The sequence below is a fragment of the Pipra filicauda genome, unplaced genomic scaffold, assembly GCF_003945595.2.
Source record: "Pipra filicauda isolate LSUMZ 115617 unplaced genomic scaffold, ASM394559v2 scaffold178_size1475342_pilon, whole genome shotgun sequence".
Lineage (NCBI taxonomy): Eukaryota > Metazoa > Chordata > Aves > Passeriformes > Pipridae > Pipra > Pipra filicauda.
Window position 1 is genome coordinate 368,228 of NW_024104285.1, and position 25,525 is coordinate 393,752.

At 35.7% G+C, this 25,525-nt stretch overlaps 1 long non-coding RNA gene across 1 annotated transcript in view; it reads right to left on the reverse strand.

Annotated features, from left to right (window-relative positions):
• The window catches only part of LOC113994804, a 42,418-nt gene extending 17,248 nt beyond the window's left edge, over positions 1-25,170 (reverse strand). The window contains exons 1-8 of the long non-coding RNA XR_005562992.1: positions 25,092-25,170; positions 24,350-24,425; positions 23,052-23,167; positions 22,501-22,610; positions 13,613-13,735; positions 9,874-9,996; positions 8,042-8,183; positions 1,012-1,043 (exon numbers count right to left, since the gene is read on the reverse strand). This is a non-coding gene — a long non-coding RNA (uncharacterized LOC113994804). The remainder of the gene's footprint in view (positions 1-1,011; positions 1,044-8,041; positions 8,184-9,873; positions 9,997-13,612; positions 13,736-22,500; positions 22,611-23,051; positions 23,168-24,349; positions 24,426-25,091) is intronic.
• Between the last annotated feature and the right edge of the window lie 355 nt (positions 25,171-25,525).

Genomic DNA, 25,525 nt, shown 5'->3' on the forward strand with positions numbered 1-25,525 from the left:
CTGCATGGAGGACTGGTTCATTATGGGACAATTTCTTTACAGATAATCTGTTTTGGAAATGGACAGAATGAGGGAGATGCTAAGGAAACCACTGGGACAGGGTGAAGGGATCTATTGGAAGGAATCAGTCAGCAAAAGATTTAGCGGTGACTACAAGAACAAGTTGCAGGGGACAGAAAGTATCATGGGGACAGAAGCATCACCTGGGCCTGAAAGCAAGGATTAGGAAATAGTCCCCTGCCTTCACTAGGTTGACAGAGCTGTAAGATGCTTCCATCAGAGAGTTTACCCACAAGACAGGAGTCATTTCTCCTTCATCATTACTGGTCAGCAGGAGCTTCAAAATATTCAAGATTGGAATTATTATAAATTTTTAAAAGTCAGGTCATAATTTGGAGGTAGGAAGAGTGAGGAAAGCTCAGAGATAGCTGCAGAAGTAAAACAAACAGCTATCCTTTACAATTACTCAAAAAAAAAAAAAGGATTGTATTCTGAAATGATTTGTGCATTAAACTCAGCATACACTCAGAGACTTATTGTTAGTCCAAGCTTTAATGCTAATGTGAGAGCGTTTTTTTCTATCAGATGGAACCAAGGAGCCCAGATTTCTTAAGCAGCTCAGAAGACCTCAGTTCAACCACTTTTTGAACAGGTAAACTATTTCTTCCTCAGTTGCATACTATGGCCTTCCTTTCACAGAACCATGGATTGTTCCCCTCCAATATCAGGACAATTTTTCAAACAGTAGAATTTTAAAACTCTGTCTTCTGGGCACCATAAAAATGTCAATCTTGGTGTAAGGCATAAACTGGCCAATTTGTCTCTAGGCAATTCAGCAGTATGGAAAGAGAACAAACCCAGTATGTGAGACAAAATACAGCTGAGAACAGGCCACCAGGAACTCCCCAGATTTTCTTTCTCTTCTTGAAGATTTCATTACAGATCATGTACTACAGATAATGCTCAAACATGTATTGGAAATCATAAACTGATTTAATCTATGACACTCACCAAGGGTTGATTTCTTCAGAATGGAGACATGACTGTAGAGACAAGAAAAGCTTCAGGTTAGAGCTGCAGTTCAGGTGTCACCAGGAGTATTCAGTTTAATTTTAAAAAAAACCCTTCCTTGTGTAGTTCACAGACACACCTTTCCCTATTAGCCTGACTTCTGCACTTGTTCTGAACACTGCAGAACTAACTAAAATTCCACTGTGTATTTGGACAACTCTTAAAATGGAGGGAAAATGTTATTTTTCCAGGATTGGACACTACTCAGTGAATGTCATCAAACACTAAAGGTGGCCTTTAAAGAATTATTTTTTTTTCAATGTTACCACAATACTGAGAGCTACTTCTAACCTGTTTTTATGCCTCTCTGTTTTGATGAAGAAAAGCAAGAACAAAACCTGAAGAATGAATCACAACTAGATTTGAATGCAAAGTTGTCACCTTTCACATAAAACATGCTTACTTTTAAAATCAGTTTCTTTGAGACAAGATAATAGGTTTCTAATGACCTAATTAATTTTACACTAAATGTATTTTGCAAATGTACAAAGTTAGACAGCAAATTGCTGTCTGTACTTTGGTAAGAAATGGTTGTCTCCAAACAACTCTCTAAACCCAATGTACAGTAATTCATGCAGATAGTTTATTCTAATTACAGCTGAATATAATGGTTCAGCTGAGATGTCAAATTTCAGTGCAAATAGCACTTTGCTAGACAGTAAATAAAAGAAAATGAAAACAAATTACCAATCCAAGTTATTTTAGCTGAAACCTTGTTTTTTTCTAAGCACATAAAGCTACAGAAAGTTATAATGTAACCAGCAGCAGCATCTGGTTCTGATTCAGAAAATTAAAAGTATTTTTCTAAGTAAAACTAACAGATATATGTTTATATTTTTAATTGAATATTAAGTGGGGGTGGTTTTTTTTGTTTGTTTGGATTTTTTTAGTTTTTTTGGGGGGGGGTTGGTTTTTTTGTTTTGGTTTGGTTTTTGTTTGGTTTTTTTGTTTGTTTGGTTGGTTGGTTTTTTAAATTTATTTATTTTTAAGTCTTGGTAAACTTCTAGATAACCAGAAAAACATTTTGGAAAACACTTAAGTGTAAAGTGTATGTATATAACAAAAATGTCATGCACACTAACAAAGGCAAAAATAAGAGTTTACATGTTAAAAGCTTTTGTGAAAATAAACATATTTCATACAGGAATAGGTTCATGTATAAGGAAAAGCAAAGAGCCGAATTGATTTTTCTTTGTGTACTTTTAGGGAGGCTCAACATTCAACATCTATATTTGAGATTTTTAAAGTTTTATAGGATTCAAAATACAAAGACTTTGAAATCAACATTTAAATTTAGAGACAATCTGAAGTGTTATAAGTATTTGATTTTATGTAACTTTACCTACTTCCTACTCTGAACCTGGAAAAATTTAAGGTATAATTGCACTATACCAGCCATAAACTCCAAATTCAGCCTCCTAACCAAACCTGAAAGCTCAGGAATGCAATTTGTCGGGATTGTCCATTTGATAGCACAGATAAGAGACAGGTTTAAGAGGTCTGACAACCGTAAACCAACAGTTTTGTCCAAACTGTGTGCAATAGCAAAAGCACAGTTTTCTGGATTCAATCCATGGGGTTGAGAAATGCAAGAAGCAGAATGGCATGTTCTTGTCCTGCTTGGATCCAGGGAGAGACTTCCTGCAAGCACAGCTATGTGGGACAGGAGGGATCCTTCAACAAAGGAACCTGGATATCTGAAGGTGAAAACTCTTAAATGATGTCAATAGGCAAATAAAGGGAGAATAAAACCCAATGATATGATAACAAATAAAAAATATAATTAAACAAAACCAAAAATATAATTAAACAAAACCAGAAAATGCAGGTGTAAGAATTAATATCCAAGTAGGTTGTTTCTGCAGAAAGAAGTATAGTAACAGCACCACCATATGTATTTTAAACATTTTTTAAAAAGACTCCAAATTTACTTAGCAGCACAAAAGTACAAATTTTCTACATTCTCTTTTTTCATACTGGCATACTACAAAAAGATTATTCATTATAAAAAGGGCAGAAAAATTCTTTAGGATAATATGAATGAGGCATAGAGTTAATCCACTAAGATTTCATTAAGAAGTGAGCCGATGTTCAGCCAACTAATTACCCATTCATTAAAACAGAACCATAAATGACATTTCCAACATATTACAAAACCCCTCTGTAGTAATATTTTCCCATCTACATCTATTCTGGCATTTATATTCTATGTCTCTTTCATAATTATTTCAAATAATTCCTCTGACATATTGAGGGGGAAATAGCTTAAAAAGAGATTACTTACCACCTACTAGTTGCTCACAAAGAAAGGAGCAGGACAAAGTAATTATATTGGTGTATTAATATAGAATTGGTGTGCTAGTAGTCCCTAATAATCACTACAGTGGTTTCATTTTTCCATGGTGAAAATTTTAAGGTGCTTAAAATTATTTGCCCACACTTATAACTCAGGTTTCATCCTCCCAAAAGGTGAGCACACATAAAACTAACTCATGTGATTCACAGAAAGAAATACAGCAACCAAAAGTTGGCATTAAAAACAAATAATTAAATCCAAAGCTGGATTTTTCATGTCCCACTTAGTTCTGCTTCTGCAAGAGCTGCTGCTGTATACAATAGAAACAAAATGTGAAGAGGGTTGCACAGTCAACTCAGACTAAGAATAAGCATGGTTTCAACCAACACAGAACTTGATACTCAGTACAAATTGTTATTTGTTGCATGTTCACTCAGGGATCCCCTGCACCTCTTTCACTGATAATTAATGAAGTCACAAAAGCTCAAGTTTGCAGGAGATAGTACAACCTCTGGGCTATTTAGACCAATAAAAATCTGCAATTTGCTACAAGTGGCTTCTTCCAGCACCTTTCATATCAGGATTTTTATATAAAGATTATTTCTTTCTTATAACAGCACCACATTATTAATTTCCTCTTATAAAGGATAAAATAAAATTTCTCCTTCACACATTGTTTCATGCTTTGGCTTCCAAACTATTCTCTTCCATCTTTGCATTCTTTTTCTCATAGTTCCTGACCCTACTCCTCTCCCATTACACATTATTCTGACCTAACTTCTTCTAATGATATTGATATTGAAAATCCAACAAACTTTTTGCTGAACCCAGATTTAGTTCCTATCAAGAAAACCTCATCAAAAAAACCCAGCCTCAAGAAAACCAAGTCAAAGCCAGCTCTGCATTACATCACATATCTGGTGAGATAACAACATCTGAAAGACAAAATAGATAAAATATCCTCAATGGAGATTTGAAGCCCTGTAAATGCTTCAAGTCCATAAAAAGAAAAAAGGTGAGATGTCACGGTTTTATCATGTGCTGTTTAGGGATAAAAGGAGTTACATTTTTACTGAAGCTACATCTCATGCTGCATCTACAAAAGGACCGACCTACATAATCAGGAGAAGAGCTATCCAGTCTTCAAAACTCATCTCTCCTAAAGATTTCTTTCCTTTTAATTTGTGCCATTACCACATTCATATAAGTCACAAAACAGAGTGGTCAAGCAAATCTAACAGCTGACACATCCCTAGATAGAAAAGTAATCTTCCTGACACCACCTCACCTGTGTTGGTCAATACCCAAATGATTTCTGGGTGCTTTGGCAGAGCTGAGGGTGGTAACAAACCGTGATGTAGCTACCATATGCCAGGTATTGTCTGCAACCTTGAATAAGGTCAGCTCCCTATTTGAAGCACAAACAGTGTGTGATCAGAAGGCAGACGCTGGAATACAAAAAGCTCTGACAAACATATGGAAAAGAAGGAAAAAAAAGAAAGCCAACAAGGTCTTCAGATGCAAAGGCTGCTCAAGTTTTCACTTACCAAAAGAACAGTGACATAAGAAGGTGGGATTTATGCAGAATGTAGAGTCTGTAATGCAGCCACTGGGAAACACAGACCTGGATTAGATGGCACCACCCAGCCACTGCACTCTTACCAATACTCAACAGCCAAATATTAAATCTTCCAGAACAAACACAAACCTCCAGAGTCTATAAATGGAATGAGTTCACTTACTGTCCATGCTCAAAGTTTATTTTTAAGGAAACATGTATGAGACGTGAGTTTTAAGAAATCCACACTCCGAATAGAAGCATGGACACAGATAAATATGAAAAACAAAAAGAATATCTTTCTGAATTAAAGGAATCAGATTTGTCAAAAAGCAAACCTCAGAATTTGTAGTTTCCATCAAAAAAAAGAAGAGGCACAAAGACTTTAATATAAAAGAGGTTTATTTGTCTGGTTTCTATAGTACATCAAACTAGATGTTGGATTAGTTGTGGCCAAGGGCAGTATATTGGTGGCAAGAGAGAACTTGTAATGTTCTTTGATTTCCTACTCTCTATAAAATAAGAAAAGCAAGGGACCAGCCAAAACCTATTCCATTTCCCTCATCCAGCCAATGGGTGGAGATCCAGCCCTGAAAAGAGGATTCTGGATTAACCTGCACAAATATGAGACAGACGATACAGCTCAGCACAATCCCTGAAAATTCTTCCCATTCAAAATCATACAAGAGATTCATGACTACAGACAGTTACAGATAATTTAACAGATAGAAAAAGAAATATACAGTCAAGTCTCTCAAACAACTTCATGAAGAAATCGCAGAGATTTAAGCAATGTCTCACCAATGTTTGTAATATAATTAGTCTCAAAACAGATTCTTTTTTCCCAAATGTACATTGGCTTTAACATATTTATAAGTCACCACGTACACAAACAATTTATTGCAGCCTGTTAGGGGAGCTTTTCCTGTGAAAATGGGGTGATTAAATGTTTATGACATGGGTCATGATTGTCCACTGCTGTACTTTTATTTCTTTGGTGGGAAGTTCTCACAGAGTAGGGATTTCAGAAAGAAACCATTCTGTGACAAAGTCACTGATATGAAAAATAGTCACCATATTCCCTAAAAGCATTTAATTACAGAAAATTCTGTTACATTCATTTAAAGGAAAATATTAGTTTTTCACATTGTGCACAGTTTTTTTTTGTGAAATCCGCATTTTGACACAGTCTCACTAAGAATTTGAGAACGGTTCACTATGAAATAAATTGGTACTAAACAAAATGTGTTTGCTATCTCTGTATGAAAGTTTATTGTGAAAAACAGAATGTGAGCAAGTGGGAACAAATTTGAGAGCAGATGCACTGGCTACTGCTATTAAATAGAGAGGCTTTTAAGAGTCTTCAAAGCAGCAGTCCGCAGGCAGTGGGAATGCAGCACTAAGATAAAATACCTATCACTGGCACTACATTTTGCAGTAAAAATAATTGATGAGGACTTGGGTAGAGTGGATTACAAATTGCAGGGTGCAAGCAGTAATTTCTGCTCTGGTCAATGTAGATATTAGATATATTAGTATAAAGACTGTCACTGGTACAATAAAGGGCAGAATAACCCACTAACAAGGAGGATTATATTTTGTTGATTGATAGGAGATTAAACTCCTATATTATCCAAAATTTGTTTCTACTGCTTTAAGGAAAAAAAAACCCTTTTTCTGCAAGCCCTGCATCAAATATTAATCAAGCCATAATTAAATAGGATAAAGAAAACTGTCTTGGTATCTAACTTGCAATCATTTACTTGGTGTATAAAATAAGCCAAGCTTGACTGAATAAAACTGTAATACTCTAATACTGGATTTTTAAATTTTAATGTTCTACTTTATTCCCAACTCCTTAATAGAAACACCATTTTTAACTGACTGTTGGTAATCTGTGGGATGATATTGTTGCTTATGAACAGTGCAGTGAGATGGCAAAGCAGGGCCAATATAGCAAGATGAGGCTTCAGATTCTTCTTTTGTATTACTTGAACTATTCCACTTTCACTGCAGGTTTTTTTTATTACATTTCTGTGACAGAGTACCAAGGTCAGAGAGACCAAGATAGAACAGCTCATCTACTCAGTGAGTGGTTACACACGTGCTTAAGGACTTCATAAAGCAAATAACTCCTTAACCAGATCTTAAAGGATCCTGGCTCACTGAGGGGTGCACAATCAAGCAGTCAAGATGAAATTATGAACTCAGGATCTACAGCTCCTGTGCTGGACTTTGCCAATGACTATTTCATTAATTGCTGAGAAGTCATTGCAGGTATAATGTGCTGTTGGACTAATTGTGGTTAACGAGAAGTTCATGGTTGACATCACCACAAGGAGGGATCTTTAACACAGAGTAGATAAAATAATAAATATTAGAAAAGAATCCTTTAAGAAACTCTGTCTTAAATATCCCAGTACCTTTGATTAGAGTACACCTCTGACACTCAGCTAACTACTCCTTTTAACGATGCCGATCTTACACACCTAAAAACTGATTTTTTATATTATCAGAACAAAAGCAAACTATTAATAGTTCCAAAATGCAAAATTTTTGGAAACACCTCAAGACAGAGAAGCTAAAGCCTGTTACAGGCATGGTGACTGGGACTGGAGCACTCAGCCTAGTAAAGAAGTCATGGTCATCTTTACATCTCTTCCAAGCATCAGATTTTAAAACTGATTGTATGAACCACTACTTCTGTGTTTAATCCTGTGCAGAATCAGGATCTTAGTATGACAAATAGTTTTAAAACAATACTTAAACTTATTGGTACTGAAGGAAAAAAAAGGGCCATAAATTAGCCTGTTTGATAATTAGTTGAGAATTTATGTTGTTTTCAGAGAATAAAATTGAAAACAACATAAATTATATCCTGTCAAGGAGATTCTCTAAAGTTTATTTACAAATAATGAGTTTTAAATAATGTAGTGAAGCATTTAATGGGGAAAGTTTGTTGTTTTGTTTTTTTTTCCCCTGCATGCTGGGAACACTTTCTTTTAACACAGATTACAGTAGAGATATAAAAAAAATAAAGCATAACTGCCTCACATTCAACATTATTAAATCTATCAGGCCTCTACCTACTTCAGTGACAATATTACTCTCCTTACCTTTTGAAAAATCCTGCAGATTATTTTTTTTCTTCTTCCATAATATGCTTGAGATATTTGGAATTATTAAAATACATGAAAATCAAATAGACTTTTATGTATCTACTCTGGTTAGTTATGAATCCATAGGATTTTTAATTCCCTGTGGGGAAAAGAAAATAGACAATATTTGAAAGGCCTCAGTTGTTAAGAAAAACGATGTATTATATCAAGGTGGGAAGAGAAGATAAATTCATGAATATACAGAAGAAAAGGAAAATGAAAGTCTGCACAGAAGTAAATAATGGTCACATTTAACCAACTCTATAGTGAAATATGTCCCAGGAAAAGACAAAAGCCAGCTATCTTTCCTTCCTTTCCATTGGTTCTTTTTGTTGAATTTCCATAAGGATTTGCATTTCCTGCAATGGGACATATGGAAAATTTAAAGTAGATTGTCCTTTGTGTAAGACGAGTGTATAGATGTGACAGAAATCAAGGCAGGGATTTAACCCCCAAATCTGAGTCTCCTTCTCAGTTAAGGGAGATCAAGATGAGGCTGGTGCAGCTCCTTAGGGATGATATGAAAGGAGGCTTGGCTGATGTGAAGGCAGGTAATTAATTTGGTGGACCTGCACCAGTTTTTCTGGTTGATCAGAAAGAATACTGAAACTAAAAAGTTATACATAAATTACTATGGAGTATTTATGTTCTGATTGGAAAGATATAACAACTAGACTGTAAACTCTACTTTGAAAAGTATGTAAAAAAAATATATTTCTCAGAATTCATTTTCTGGAGGCTAATTATTTCTGGTTTGCTACCCCATAGAGAGCATAGTCAACAAGCATGTCTCATTCTCAAATAGTCAAAAACATGAAATACATCGGGGCTCTTCAGATTTTACAGCATTCCAGAACAAAATCAATTAAGGCCCGTAGAAGAAAAAATTGTGTACTCAATTAGCACTACTCCAAAATAAGACATTAATGAAACTCTGTTAAATGTCCATCAGATTTTTAGTTAGCATGCTTACAATTTTGAAAATATCAAATCAGTCTAAAAATACCAAACCGATTCCATTCCTTCGGTCTCAGTGTCTTCTACAGAACAAGCTGAGGTTAATTGCTCTCTCTCTCTCTCTTCCCTTTATCTGAACTTTTGCAGCTCTGTACAAAATTCCCAATTAGAATACATGGTCTGTTTTCTACACTTCAATGGGCATCTGCACTAAATTTAACCAAAGGCTTTAAAGAAAAGAAGTAACTTATTTGAGATGACAAAAAAGAGCAATTTCACCAGAGATTGTTTTCTTAATGTTACCTGGAAATGAAAAAGGAATGTCAATAGAAAATTGTGACCTCTGCCTTCACTAACTTGTTCAACTGTGCCCAAAAACACCTGGGATGAGGGCAAGGGTGGATTATCCCTTCAAGCACCAAGTAAATCTACATCTCAGGATTGAATTTAATCATCTGAAAAAGACATGAAAATGGATGGGTTTGTCTCTAGTTCATCTCAAACCCAAAAAAATAACCAGCCATTATTTCAAGTCATCTAAGAAACCATGCAGTACACAGTGCAGCATTTCTGCAGCTCGTAAACTGGGATACAACTCTCAAAGCTACTTTTGCAAGTCAAAAAGCTGGAGATAAATGAACTCTTCAGGGTCTGCATTTGTGAAAAACACTGCCCCAGACACCTTCCGAGCTTTAGGGAATAACTATAGCCTCAGATAACTTGGATAATTGTGAGAACTACTGAGAATTCTCTCTGAATTGAAATGACTTTAAACCCACAATACAGTATGTTTTCTTTTGGTTCATCAAAGCAGGAGAAAGAAAGGAGCTCACCATTTCCAGCCTACACAGCCAGCTAATTGTTGTCTCCTTTGTAAAGCAGAATGCTCCTTATTTTTTCTGATCACAGTGAGAGAACTAAGGACTTTTCCATGTATTTTCTTGATGTCGATAAGGCTGAAAAAGTGTTAATAAAGCAGTCAAGTGAAATATCAAATGCAGTTGTTGCAATGCCTCACTGAAAATGGCCCTGAAAGGATGTGAACTCTCACATCAGAACCAGATGAGAGCTGTACATCTCTGTGAACCCACCCAAACTGTGCTGACACAGTGACACAGGGTGACACCTGCACTGAAGAAGTTTCTGCCCATTCAACAGAAAAGCTCTGGCCATATGAAATCCCAAGTATTGTCTGGAAGATTGAAGGTATATTATAATATTGATGATAAATGTTTACGTTATCCTATTCAGGGCCAAAGACTGCAAATAAAACTTGAAGTGCTTTTTAAATTATTTATTATTTTATTTATTTTTTATTTAATTATTTGAAGTACTTTCTTTAATCTACCTCTAATACTTGCTGAGGTACAAAAGTAGAGCCATAGAAGCTGGTGCTGACAGGACTGAGATAAGAGCCAAGTGGGTGCACACCCAAAATTCCAAAGGGAAATACTGTGGGATTAAATGTGGATACTGCCTGTAATATAGCATCTTTTATATATTTTGACAGCTATAGTGTTGTCAGATGTTTAATTAAATGAGATTAATTAAAATAATTATTTGTAACATTGAGAAATCTATAAATCTGCAACATCCAGATATTTAAATCTCAGTACTAGAAAGATGGCAAGCAGGATGATTTTGTGCTGTGTGGGACCTGATTTATTTCAGAGACAGTTTGTACAGGTGACTATTCCAGTTTCCAAAAAGAAAAAGCAGAGGTGAAATCCTACTTCTACAGATGGCCATCACAATGTGTCCTGCCTAATCTGCACTTCAAAGGAGAGGTGGGTGTCCTTTATTTTGAAACTTTCCCTCTCACTGTACTAAATTTAAATAATACATAAAATGTTTAGCTCCGAGGAGCAGCAGGAATTTAGCAGCAGAACCTGTCATGAGTGGCAGAGGGATGCAGGCTCAAGGACTGTGGGACTCTGCTGGCTCAGAAGTTATTGAGACCTACATGGATCCCTGTGAGGTTACAAGCTTGGCTCATTTTAGCTGCCAAACTGGCAGCCTGACAAGATCCTGCATTTCCCAGGCCTGCAGTCTTCCAACAGCCAGTGGAGAAATTCTTGCTCAGGGAATTTCTGCAATTTGAGTTCCAACCAATCACTCTCACTGTGAAACACCAAAATCCTTTGAAACACAGAAGCTGTTTTCCTACGTACTGTTACAGCTCTAAATCTTTCCTTGCATTTCACTTCATTCCCGTCTCTGAGATTCGAAAATATTGTATTTTGGAAAGATTTTTTTACAAAATAACGCTGTGGCTACAAAGTGAAGCTGAACAAAGCTGCACCTGCTAAAGAGACACACCTGCACTACAAAGGGATTTGGCTTGGGGATCCAGTCAAACCAGGACAACTCTATCATTTCACCCTCTGGTCAGCAGAAGGCAAGCTGCCCAAACCAGAGAAGTTCTTGCAAAAAGAGTAGGAAAAGAAGCAGATGGCCTTGGATGAGGATATCATACTTCAAGAAAATGAAAGTTAATAAAAATGAAAACCATAAAGTTAAATCTGAGGAAATAAAATACTTTAACTTTGCACAGATGTAATTTAAAGGCTCCATAAAAGATCTGAAAAAAAACTTGGAGGAGATAGAAAAATAGGCTCTAACCCAGTGACCAGAAACATTTCCTACCTACTTTCAGAACACTCAGCTCATAGCATATAAAATATTGAACTAGAAGAGAACTATCGATGTAGATGTAATGGATTTGTAAGTAAACTTGCTTTTTGTGTACATTTTAATAGTAATTTAAAGCCTCATATGTTTGGAATTGCTGAGCCTAATTTTTAGCCCTGAGCAAATTTTTATAGCTAAACAGCAAACTCTAATGATAAGGGTTTCTAATGGTCAGACTTAACTACTCCTCTGCTGCCAGGTATTGCAAATGGCACAGCTTACCTTTGCCAGAGCTGGTTCCACAAAAAGGGCCATTCACTTTTTTGCATAAACTCTGCAACTTGAAATTAGACATTATTTGGAGACGTTTAAACCTCATCTGTTTTAATGGAGAGCGTGTGTTCATTTTCTTTCAAACTACCTTTGAAAGGATCCTGAGCAAGTAATTAAAACTATTAGATGACATTTCAGTTCTCAACAGCTCTATCTAGCCTCAAATTGTTCTCTTTAGAAATGGCAAACATATTCAAAACAAATAATTGGGAGTTATTAAGAAAATCAAAACCCTGAGTGCTTTTCAATTCATTTACATCAAACTAATTTCTCTTGACCTCTAAATTTAAAACAACACTTTTTTTTTTTGCAGTTGATATAAAATGAAGAATAAAAGTTCCTGTTCTTTTAACCTAATGAAGGCAGAAGTCCAAACACAATTTCCTGTGCCCAACAGACTCCAGCATTCCCATTTTCTGATGACCAACTGAGAAGGAAATTGGTACTATTCCATTGTGTCATTCATTCAAGGAAAGGAGTAGTTCAGAAACGTCTCTATGAAAATGTTATTAAAAACTTGTTATTCCACATACAGCTGTGTTCTTTTAATTTTGGACAGGTCAAGAGGATTGGCAGTAAATCAGGGACAATCCAGCAGCAGGGTTCTGTTGTCTGCAGGGATAAAAAAAAAAAAAAAAAAAAAAAAAAAAAGCCAAAAAAGGGGACACACATGTTGCAGGATCCAAGGTTTCCATGGATAGTGAATCAAGGCTTTTCCTCCTCTCTAACTTAGCTACCATCTCAGATCAGGGGCAGAACAGGAAATAAATTTAAGATTTCCTAATTTTCAATTGTTTCACACACACATAGAGCATTCAAAGTGTTGCCAGCTGATTATGAAACTTTTCCGTAAACACCCATAAACTGATGAAAAGCACCACAGCACTCAAAAGAATCAGCTGGCATAAATTGGAACAGAAGCCTTGGACTTGCATTTTTAATACCTTTTAATCCAATCCAATACATTGAACACACAGAAAATATTCGTGCCTCAAATTTTCCCAATAACTGCCATGGACTCATTGCACTACTATGGTTTCTAATCAGCAGAAGATACCCATTTTTAACAACAGTATGACTGAGTACAGCACTACACCTCCTTAACTCTTGAAAAGGAAGGAAAAATAACAAACCTAATGTTCCTATAAATTGTAAAAGGACTGAAATTATTACATATTTTTAATTAAATGGTTAAGATGATAGAGAGCTTAAATCCAGTATTAACTAGAAAAATGGAATTATTTCAGTGAATTAAGTCTGATCATTGCAGAATTAATTGTATTTGCATAGTAATGTTTAAGTACTAGAAACTGCAAAAGGAAAAATTCTGAATATCAATTATGTTAATTATGTTGCAGACTATTGGGAGAAAGGAAAAGATAGGTCTTCTTCCCTTTATTTTCTTTAGTATGTGCTTTTCTGTGCACAGTGGAAAGATGAGAGCTCCAGTTGCTATAACAACTTAACTCTATTATAATCAACAATCATCTAAGTTTAATTGCCATCCTGTCCTTCTAAACCAATATATTCAACAGCAGTTGTATGAATTTCATAAATTTTGCTACTAAAACCTGTTGAAAATCTGAAAACAAGCTGAAGAATACTTACCCACCAGAGTCAAACTGAAGTTGTCCTTTCGTTCCTTACTGTAGCAATATACCATTTAAAATACTCTACTGTATCCATGAGAATGTTTGTCTTGGGACAGTTATCTTCTTACTAAATCCAAAACTAAATAAAAACCAGAATTGAAACTCACTGTATGAAAGTAAATAAATTAAAATAGCAATTGTAAACTTAAAATATATTAAATATTGCAATATTTTTTCTGATACTATAAGCATCCCTACCTTCTTCAAAAGCAACTCTGGTTAGCCTACCAACAAGAGTTAAGTTAGACATAAAATATAAAGTAATCAGAAGAAGAGCACTCAATGAACTTCAAAATCTAGTGTTGCAGACTAACTACAAAGATTATTACAAACTATACAATGAACTATAATAATTTCTATTGTTGGCCTCCCTAATGTTTCCTTTCATTATTCAACAAAATGACATTTGAAAAATGGGAAATTTGTCAGCATTCTTCAAATATTCTCTAATTCGGGCCCTGTGGGCTCAGAATAAAATTAAGCCTTATCATTTACCCACTAATTATGGTGTTTATCTGTAATAACATGCCTTGTAAGTAACATTGGAAAGAATCAGAGCAGAAGAAAAAAGTGGAATCAGCATCAAATGATGAAACAGAAGCTAAAAGAGGTCTTTTACATAAGGTACAAAAGATAAACAAGTGATGCAGTATTAACTGAGATTGATTGTTTCTTTCTGAACAAAAAGAATGGAGGCTCAAAACGTATTTAAACTTATGTACTTTTGCAACCAGTAGTTCCTGCCTCATGCCCTACATATCTTTTATATTCCAGTAACTTGCAAATAATGCAACGACAGCTCATAGGAACACTCAGAACAGCAGGTGCAGGGCTCACTTTCATTTATAGTACGAGGCAGAGATCCCAGAAAACTATTTAAATGCAATACTGGGAGCTAAACCCACAAACGAGCAAGACAAAGCTTAAAACTGGATGATACAAATCTTTCAGCCACAGCCAAATCTTTTGGCCAAGTATTAACTTGTTAACTATGCCTCTATCAGTGTTTGACAGTAAAGACACAGCTGATGCACAGAAAAATCAGAAAGGTGGAATTAGCCTGAAAACATGGTTGAAATTGCAGCTGAGCCCTCAAGCAGAAATGTGAAAGTACTGGAACCATCTTGGTTATACACTAGTCATCACTATCCTGGTGGAATGATAATCTTTCTTATCAGTTAGCCATTATGAAAAGAACTATTTCAACAACACTGAAAATAAATCACATTCATTAAACCTAACCCAATAGCTATTAAACCCACTGAGTCGTTTCCTTTTTGAATATACTTGTTTTAAGATTTAACACACTAATTCATTTTAAGTTACTTGTACATCTTTTATTTACTGATTAATGAATACAGTACATAAAAAAGAAGCAAACAAAAAAAACCCCATAAGAAATAAAAAAAAAAGCAGCTAAGTAAAACTATTAGCGCAGTAAAGGGAAAAAATATCACAATAAAAACTCCACCCTGCAGTCCTATCAGGATGTAAAACAACCAAAAAGGTACTGGAATTTAAGCCTTTTTATCCATTTATTTGTCTATTTTGTTCAATTACAAAGAATATTTACATTATATATATATATATAAAACATGAGGACTTTGTCAGGAAGTCAGAGCACTCTAAAAACAAATTGTACTGAATTTTTTGACAGCAGGTGAACAGTTCTTTTATCAGAAATCAATAATTCTAAAACATAATCATGAAATAAGAACAACTGATAATCTTTGCTAAAGGGCCAGTTTGGAGAATTGCAGCACTGAAGAGACAGAATAAGCTTTGACTCCTGTTCCAAAAGTAGCATTTCATAAACTAGCAAAAAATGGCTTTCTTTTGATCTTAGTTTATTAGATCCAGATCAGAGAACAGAATGAACTATTTATCTTTAAAAAGTAATATCTTTTTGATTATATGTCATAGCAGAAGTCTTATCTTTGTCTTGGAAGTTTGAGACTAATGACGCCAACACTGGGAGTCGTGTGAACCCTGACAGTGGCTCAGCCAATTACGTGATGAACGATGGAGATGGAAAGTTCTTTACTCCTCTGCGACATTTCTAGAAACCATAATTCTGAAAATCTAAATGGAGTCATTGCTTTTCACCCCCGTGGGCAGAGCCATAATTCCTCACATATACATCCTAACTGGGTTTTTCTAATAGCTCCATTCGTTTCTCAATCTCTCTAATAAGATTGCCAGAGAGGACAGCTTGTCTCTGGCACATTTCTCTTCCAGAAAGGACAAAAATCAGCTGGGCTATTATTCAGCCTTTCAGCATCACATTTTGGTCATTAGAACTTGTCAAATTAAACAAACTAATATTGCAAATGAAAAAGAAAAATGGAAGGGACAGAAGAAGGCTCTGTGGTTCCTGTGGCTTCCACAGCACACTTTGAGAAGTCAAAAGTGTTTGAAAAGTATCTCCTCACTTCTGAAACACAGAGGGATATTTACTAAGCTGAGGCTGATATCTGGCATTCACTATGTGGTGTGAAAATTCTCACAACAATTTATAACTTAAAATTAAAATCATAACCAAATAATGAAGTGCCACTGCACATAGTAAAATTGAAATGTAAAAAACATCATTTTAAATTAGAAAAAATAATTTTTGAACAATTTTTAATGCAAGATATAAGCTAAGAAAACCTCTCAGTTAAAAACAAAAAAAATAAAATGAAGCTTTTAATATCTTTTAATATTTTCAAAAAGACTACAGGGAAAAGAAAAGCAGTGTGGAAATCAAATTACTTTGCAATAAAGTTAAAGAAAAACTCTTCTCGATCACACCAATGATATATCATTACAATACATGAAACTGTAGCTCAGAGTAGCAGCAAGAAATTGCTACAAAATTTTATTTAAAAAAAATGCAGCAAGTGAGAAGCTTACCTTAATTTGTATAATGGGAAATATCTATGTCATGTCAAATGCGTATATGAGAGTTCTCATGTGATGGGGGAAATTATAGGTTTACTCTTAACATAGTTTAGGTTACACAGTAACCAGTGAATTGCAAAAAGGCTCCCCAGGAAAAGGAGGAGTTGGTTTAAGAAGTACAAAGGAAGCCTGGTGATTTGTAAGGGACAAATTCCTTGGAATAAAAGAACATTGTTAAAACCTGGTCTGGCACTTCCAGAAGTTACCCTGTCAGCAACTACAGCAACTTGTTAAACTTTGTGAGCAACATGATAACAAGTTTTCTGATGAAAAGATGGAGGTTTGTGCTAAAATGGTTTCATTTATACTGAAAAACAGAGACTATCTTGTCCTACACCTCACAGAACTCTCAGTTCAACCTGAGTGCTGGTGTAGGATTCACATTTCACTGAATTATTCTGCATTAACACATATGAACCATCCAAAAGCATTGGTTTAAAAAATGCATCTCTTCAGAGGACTAAAAAAAGCTATTAGAAATGTAAAGCCCTACAAGTGCATTAATTCAACAGACCTTAAGTAGAGAAGATCTGTACGTAATTTTTCTGCTACTCAGTCAATATATACATTTCCATCTCTGAATTAAGATATTCCTAGTCATTTTATTTTATATTAATTCCAAGAAATGTGAAAGTTATTAAAGTAAAAGTAAAATACTATTTGCTGTAGTGGTTTCTTCTGTAAGTTCTCGTTTCTCACCATGTCCAAAATGCTTCTGTTTCAGCCAACTCTTGAGGAAACAAAACACCATTATATGTATAATCTCCTACCTGCGCCTTTGCCTCATAGTTCAAAGACTGAGAAGAAAAGAAATTTTCATTGTTCATTTGAAAAAGAGCAAATGGAAACAGAAACTGAAGAGAGGACTTGGATTTTGATAGAGTTGACTTTCTTTGAAAGAGAGAAAATATAAGAGTGCAAATATTGTAGTGAGTGAAAACAGGGTCGACATCACAAAGAATGTTTGTTGTCTGATAGAAAATGTGCCTTTGAAAACTTAGCAAACAATATCAAAAGCTTAGGTTTTGTCTACAGATATGACTGGTAATATCCAAACCATCCAGTTCTTTTAATACAATAAACTCCATTTAATTGAGCTCAGATGCAGTTCACTGCAGTTCATTTGTGTTAACTTTCTGGCAAGTTTTAAAATGAGAACAAATCCCATTTACCCACACCTAATAGTATTCACAATCTGACTGAACAATAGCATCTGTAGCTGAGAGTATGGCTATAAAATGGCTGAATGCCAAATACTGCCTTGATTTCAATGGAATGCTTTGTCTTAATGTGGTTTTCTTATTTAGGCAAATACTGATTGAAAAAATTCCAGAACACTGGCCAATTACCTATTGAGGAAGAAATATGTATTCCTCAAGAATAGCTAAAAAAAAAAAATAACCCAGAAATTCCAGAATAAATCTTTGTGATTGTATCTTTTACTTTCATGTGCTGTTTGCACAATTCTGTATGTGACACGTGTATTTTTGGACAGATGGACAAGAGGCAGGAGGGGGCCCAGCCAGGACAGCTGACCCAGGAGGGCCAGAGGGGAAGTCCCTGCCATGGACTGTCATGCTCAGCAGTCACACCAGGGTGGTTGGGGGTCTTTCCAAAGTCACTACAGCTCAGAGATTGGCTGGACATCAACCTGCTTGTGGGAGGTGGAAGTTACCTGTGTTTTCATTTTGCTTTTTAATTCCCCTTTCCCTGACATGTGAGTTTTCTTGCTTTGTTTTTCTCTTCTCTTCTCTTCTTCCGTCACCCAGCCGGGAACAGGGGGTGAGGGAATGGTTGTGTCATCCTTGGCTGCTGACAGGGGACAACCAAACCCCTTTGAGTTCAGAACTCATGCTGAGTAGCACATGCCACTGTTTATGTTCTTTGGTTGGAAACCCCTCAAAACTGGCCTGTCCAGACTAACTCTCTTGGCCATCCTCGTCCTGATTCGAGATTCAGTGCTCATGTTACAAAATTCAGCCTAGTAAGGCTGAACCCAGGATTAAGTGGTGAAAGTCAGTATATGCAGAATCATAAGAGCCAGATCAAATTTTTCTTTTATGTTCAAATGCATATTTTTATGGCAAAAAGCACTGATTAAATCTGGAGCTCTGAAATAACACCTTTTTGTTTGTTTCAGTATAAGCATTTCAGTGCATTTGTGTAGCTACTTCACAACTTGACAGCTACCTTCATGATATTTTTAATTAAAAGTCATTAAACACTTCAAAGAACAGCTAGCCACAGTGCCACTTGGCAGCTTCCTTTGTTCTGCTCAAGTAATGCCAGAAACAGAACACCACTGACAACACCTTCCTGGGATTCAAACGAGTGGTTTTCTGAAAGCTTCCACCATCTACAGCCTTTTCCTCAAATGATTAAATTTAAGCTTTTGGTAATTTTTGGCTCTTCTATTTTCTCATGTTGTCACCAAAAGGGACCCTGTTCAGAAAGAACTGTTGGGACAACAAACAGAACTGCATCAGCACAGGCTTTGCACACTGTAACTTTCTTTTCAGTTTTAGTATTCAAAGGAAAAGGTTTATTCTCTCACACTGAAAACATCTCTTTGTATAAACCACATTCTGTCTCAAAATAAAAATAACATTCGATAGTTTTAAGATAAATGTATCTTAATTTTTGAAACTTTTTTGAAATGTACCACGGTCATCCTGAGTTTACACAGAGCAAATTCCATAAATCATATAGACTCAAAGCCCCAAATGCCCAGATATTTGATCCCCTCTTCCCATTCAGCTAACAGGATAAAAAGGCATTTATAGAATATTCACTATGACCATGGGAATAATGATAACACCCCAATACCCTTTGCCCAAAGGTGAAGCAGACAGTTAGTATAAACCCAGGTGAACTGCTTTGACCTGTGCCCTTGGAGTTTTGTGCCATATTTGGCAAGAAAGGCATGGTCTGTATTTCACACACTGCACCACTCTTTTTATGTGATGTATATTTTCATCAGTAATAGTTAATTGGAGTACAGGAATCAATTACTGCCTTCCCATTCTAGCTGCAAAAATCTCATAATTCGTAAACTACATTGTTTTGCCCCATGAATACTAAAACCAGGTTAAGTGAGATTAGTACTGAAAACAGGTTAAAAATAGCTTTATTCACCAGAGAGAGATGAATTTAAATGTTATATATTCTGAAGGAGGAGCAGAGGGAGAGGGGACTAAGAGGTCTCACAAGGGGGATTAGACTTTGCTACTTAATAAAATATTAAGTGACAATCAATCAAACTGGAATGTGTGGGAAGCACAGTTTTGCAGAACTGCTCTTTTAGGATTTGTTTTCTTTCAAATTTGCATTCCTTTCTGCATGCTTTGGAGATATACGTATGTTGGCTGTTTAATGATTAGAAATGGCTTTGATCTTGACTACTTGAAGGAACATAAAGATATAAATAGTATGAGTGGATATGATTAATCCTAGTAATGACAAACATAACAAAAACCCAAGATAAGCTTTTCTGAATTTTTCAACCATACCTTAGGAAGTTCAGTCTTAATCTCCTGCCATTCCTACAGGAATGATCTACAGGAAAGGTCAGAAACACACCGGTGTTCAAGGTCCCCAAACACCTCTAGTGCCAGTTTATCAAAGATAAGAAGCTGGGAAATCAGAAACATCAGCTTTCTGCTTGAGTAACTGCCACTTTGCTTTGAGATGGACTAGAGAGCAAGAAAACATCCTTCCTGCTATAGCATCACTGCCAAAATAATGAAATAATATGCAGTAACCAGGTATGACACTGAAAATAGCCCACTGATATAAGAAAATGTCACCAGTAGATAATAAGTGCCTAAAGGCCAGGGTTTGATAGCTATTTATAAGGTATGAAGCTAGAACTCTTATCAGCTTAAAAAATAGAACTCTCTACAGCTTAAAAAAATGGCCTCAAGTTGTCATTAAGATGACAAAATTTTCTGCATCAGTGTGAGAGGGCAGTAAAGTGAGATGAGAGGAAGAGCTTTTACAATTAAAAGAGGAAATTTTTAAGGGTAAAATACAAAAAAAACCCAAGAAACGTCTACAAGACATCATCTCTATTGTGTCTTCAGATCTCATCTCCTCAGAGTATTCTGGAACCCAGCAGTTCCAGAATACACCTGTCTTACAAAGTGGTGACTTTCAAAGTCTGTAGTATCTTGAGACAGCATTGCTGAAACCTGAGCTCTTGTTTCCTCATGGGCATAAAATACATCAAATAGGTATATATATAATCTGAACTAAATCCTTAACCTACTTCTTCTTAACAGCAGCTTTAACAGAAGTTGATTACTTCTAGTGAAACTACAGAAAATTAAATGGAATATCAGAATTAAAAGGAAAAACAATGGACCAATTGCTCCACCAAATAAAGTAAAATTTTAGAGAATTCTGCTGCATTTTTCAGCATTCAGTTGACTGGAAGACAAATTCTGTTTCCTTCCATTACCAGCCACTCAGTTCTTTTTCATGGATTCTTTCATGCATTCAGGGGCTACTCAACTAAAAGAAAATTAACTTACAGACTAAGAAGTACAGTACAACAACAGAAAATTAATGAATCAGGGAAAATTTTTCAAAATTCATATTTGAATAAAAATGGCAAAATCATGAATGAAAGACCATATAATGCCATAGTGAACATTTTTTTTTTCAAAACTAGTTTAGTAGTTTCACAGCAAAACACATAAACACAAAGCAATTAATTACTTTAGCTTCCCTTCTTTCCACTTGTTTCTTTCTGTGTATTCCCCCACCAATGGCTTGAATTCTTTACAGAAGCATGAAACCTACACCCCACTCCTCATAAGCTAATGAGTGTCTAGACTGAAACAGTCTCATTTCTTAAAAAAAAAAAAGTTTCTTATTTGGACCAGCCCTATTCAAGCTATTTGTGAGAAAAGTACCATCAGTAATTGCATTTTGAAAGGAATATTACCCAAAATAACTGTACTAAGACTGTACCCAGTGAAGCCTGGATTTCAGTGATAATCTTTCAACACTAAAGATGTTTGTACTCAATGGAGGAGCAAAACAACTTCATTAAGTTATCTGTGTAATTCTTAGGTATTTCCAACAAATTATAAAGCTCTGATCTTTTGAAAAGCACAACAGAGAGACAAATAAGATGGTAATATTATATGATTGTTATTTTCAAACCATTTGAGAAAACTTACACCCTCCCAGAGTGCAGACATATTAGAAAATGATTTATATACAAAATTACATAGTTCAGCATCCCATTGTGATTGAGAAGATGCTACAATATTGGTACCTATGTTTCACTCCTGGATTACTCTAAAGCAAGGCTAAGTAGTACTTTTAAGTTTTACTGTAGCAGTTGCTTTTATTTGGGAAAATGGGAGGAAGATTTGTATTTAGTATAATGTATCATTAACTTTCTCTCTGTTATATAAGTGTAATAGTTTTTGCAAGTATCACCCTGACTATATTTGGAACAGAAGAGACATTTGATAATAAAACTTAGGAAAACAAAAACCAAATCAACCTCTAAGGTCTTAATCAAACAAGTATTATAAAGTAAAAAACTGAAGAGCCAGCAAAACAAAGAAACATAGAAACAATTCTAACAGTTCTATTGGAGCAGCTTTTTCCTTGGATCAACACCTGGAAACCCTCTGGAAGCTCCAGCCAGCAGGTAACACAGGTAGTAATTGGCCCAACAGTCTCTGACACTGTAAGAAACCTCTCTGTCCTTCCCTCTGTTCACATCATCAGGATTTCTAACTCTCACCTCAGCTCTCAAGGTGATCATTCTTCCTGGCTTCTGGATAATATTCCTTCTCTATCTGTAATTGGCTCTACAAAGCCCAAAGGAAGTTTTGCAACATCATAAAGAGTAATTAAAAATGTTCCTCTAAACAGCAATACCTTCAGGGTCCAGGAGGAAGGAGAAGTTTTCCTGTAAGATGTGTTTGTAGGAACAACCATCACCAGCACTGAGCTCTCCAAGCTTCAACCAGCAGAGGCACTGATAGAGCCTAATAATATTAATAAAAAGCCCTTCTAAATGAAACATAAACATTTAAATGTTTCCTGACCCACAGATGAGCTGATTAATTCTGTAGACCTGTCTAAGTGAGTAAACAGGGGTGTAGGTGAATGGTGTTTGAACACATTGTGACAGTGTGATAAAAACAGACAAATCAAAAAAAACCTAAACCCTGCATTTAAATAAGATGATGACATATACATGCAATTTCTCTGCTGGAAAATCTGAGTTAATGTGAAAAGATTACTGAAATAAATGTATTTATAAAGCAAGCCTAACAAAGGACAAAAAAGCTACCAGCACCCCCAAAAAAACCCCAAATCGACAGATGATATAAACTCTTTTTTTTCTCTGAAGAAATGTGCTCTAACCCTGTTCAGGATGTAGTAGAGTGATTTTAACTTGACAGCTGACAACACATGGTACTTACATGGACTGCTCTCAGCCTGTCAGACAAACAGCCCTCCATGGTTCCTGCAGTAACAGGGCTGGTCTGAGGCTAATGAATTCCCCCACTCATATTCTTTTAATGTGTGCATTTTACAGCTGCTGAGACACAAAAATACAGGCTTTGAAAATTAGAGATTAACTCAGTTGCTTGTGGAAGGAGGGGTCAGGGCATGAATGATACAAACAAGGCACATATTATGCACATGGTGGCTCTCTAACATTAAAAGAAAGCTTCACAACTCTATATATCCTTGTTTGTACTCGTTGGGCTCAGGACTTCAACTATCTTTTGCAATTAAATCTATCAAACTTCAAGCTCCCAATTAAAAATTTTCAAATGCATCATGCTCCAGGGTGTCTGAAATTAAAAACCACTTTACATGTTTGTCAAGTCCTCTTTTGTAATTTTTACAGTGTTGCTCTTTCTGCTGCGATAAGTGCTGCCAAACCCCTTTCCATTTATGTGCCACCACAGAAGAGAAAATAAACAAAACTCCTTCAGACATTCAGTTCATTCCAAACTGCAGAGTTTTGTTTCAACAGTGGCTGCTCCTACCTTTCCCAGGCATCCATTCTCAAGAGGAGGACAAGGGGGAACGAGAGGTTGTCTTCATGTTGCCATACCTACAGCTCCAGAGAGCTAAACTGGAAGCAGCACAGCACTGAGCTGTGCAATTGCTCCTTCCAACATTGCCTCCAACAGGCATCAGCTAATCACAAAACCCAGAAAGATCCTTGTAAGTTCATGTCACCTTTTGGTAAAATGGAAGAGGGAATGACTGTTTTCACTGAGTATGAGGGTACAGCCAGTTCCTAATTTTTCCTAAGCCCCTGGGAAAGAAAAAAAAAACAAACAAAAACAACCAACTACTAATTCAAAAACTCTTGAGAAGTCGGTAAACCTTTACATTTTTTTCCTCAACAAACTCTTCTTCTAGACCTGAATGCCTCCTATATGATGGTCCAAGTAAATATATCTATAGATAAAAGAGGTTTATTCATTATATGTTTCTTAAGTATTCCTAAAATAAACTGTTTCATGCCTGTAGTGATGGTGTGGTGAGTGTCCTACCATGGAAATGGAAGCCTGCTTTTGGCCTTCTCTCAGAATTGATTCACCAGGAGAGAGCACCTAAAACCAATGTTGTGTCTTAAAGCAGATTATGAAAGGACAGATAAACACAAAGACACTGTTCTCAATTCATATGAATATATATTAAAAAATGTGATGTGACCAATATTGTTTATCCACCAATGGACACTGAATGAAAAACTTACAGTGGGAGATACTGAACAGCTGGATTGGAACTGCAGGAGCCTCAATTCCCTTTTTCTCTCCAATGGCTTCTCTCATCTATAGAGAAAATGAAAAGACTTCAAATCCAAAATGGCTGAGCATGAGAGAGAGACAAAATGCTGCAGCTTAAATCTTCCTTTGCCGTTTGGTAACACTGTAGGCAACAATCTTAACTAACTGTTTCCATTTCTGTTAACTTCAATTCCTATTTTATCTTTAAAAGGAAAAGACAGAGACCATGGAGGACCCAAACTAGCATTTCCCTGTAAATACAAAATATTATGTATTTAGGAGACAAACAGCAGTTAAAACAGAAGTATGAATACAGTTTAAAAGGAAATAGTACAGTACAAGTAGAAGTCACACAGTGGGTATAAAAGGAAAATGCAGAGCCTTAATTATGAATTACACTTGAGTTGTATAATGCCAGGGGCAGACTAAAATTATTTATTTTTCCCTTTCCATCAATTATATAAGGGACAATTTTTTTCCAGGTTACACTTTGCAAGCAATGTTTATGATGTGCCTAGTATTTTGTTTACTTAGTTTTGCAAAACATCCCGGTTTGATATTGCACTCTTACCACAGGCCCTTGAAAATTAAAACATGTTCAGAGAGAATTCTTGACATTGATCTTTTCCCATTGTAAGTGTTCCCTCTTTTTTCTCAACCCTGCATGAACATTAATACTTGTATTTCATAAATGTGTGCCTATTGTTTTACCTTCTATACCTTGTAAAACAAAATCAATGTTCTCTGATGAGACAAAGGTAAGGTTTCCAAGTAAACTCTGAATTTCTTCTCCTTGAGCAGCAAAAATGAAGATATCTGGAAGACAAATAGGAATCTACTCTAAACAAACACTGACACAACCAACCAGGGAGATATTTCTTATGCTTCCCTTGAAGATGCAAAAACATCTCTGAGCAAGTAATTACTTGAAGGGAATATCTGAACCAGCACATCTCCACTTCCTAAGGAAAGCCAGAGAGAAAACACAGCAACACATATTTGGGGGACCTACACATGGAACAAACACTTCCCTCACCCTCTCTCTTTCTCTCTTTAAAAGGATCCAAACAATTTCCTTTTATTCTAGGTAGCTGAGGAGTGTTAGAACTAAAACAACAGCTTTTTAAAGCTCTAAACATACTAGA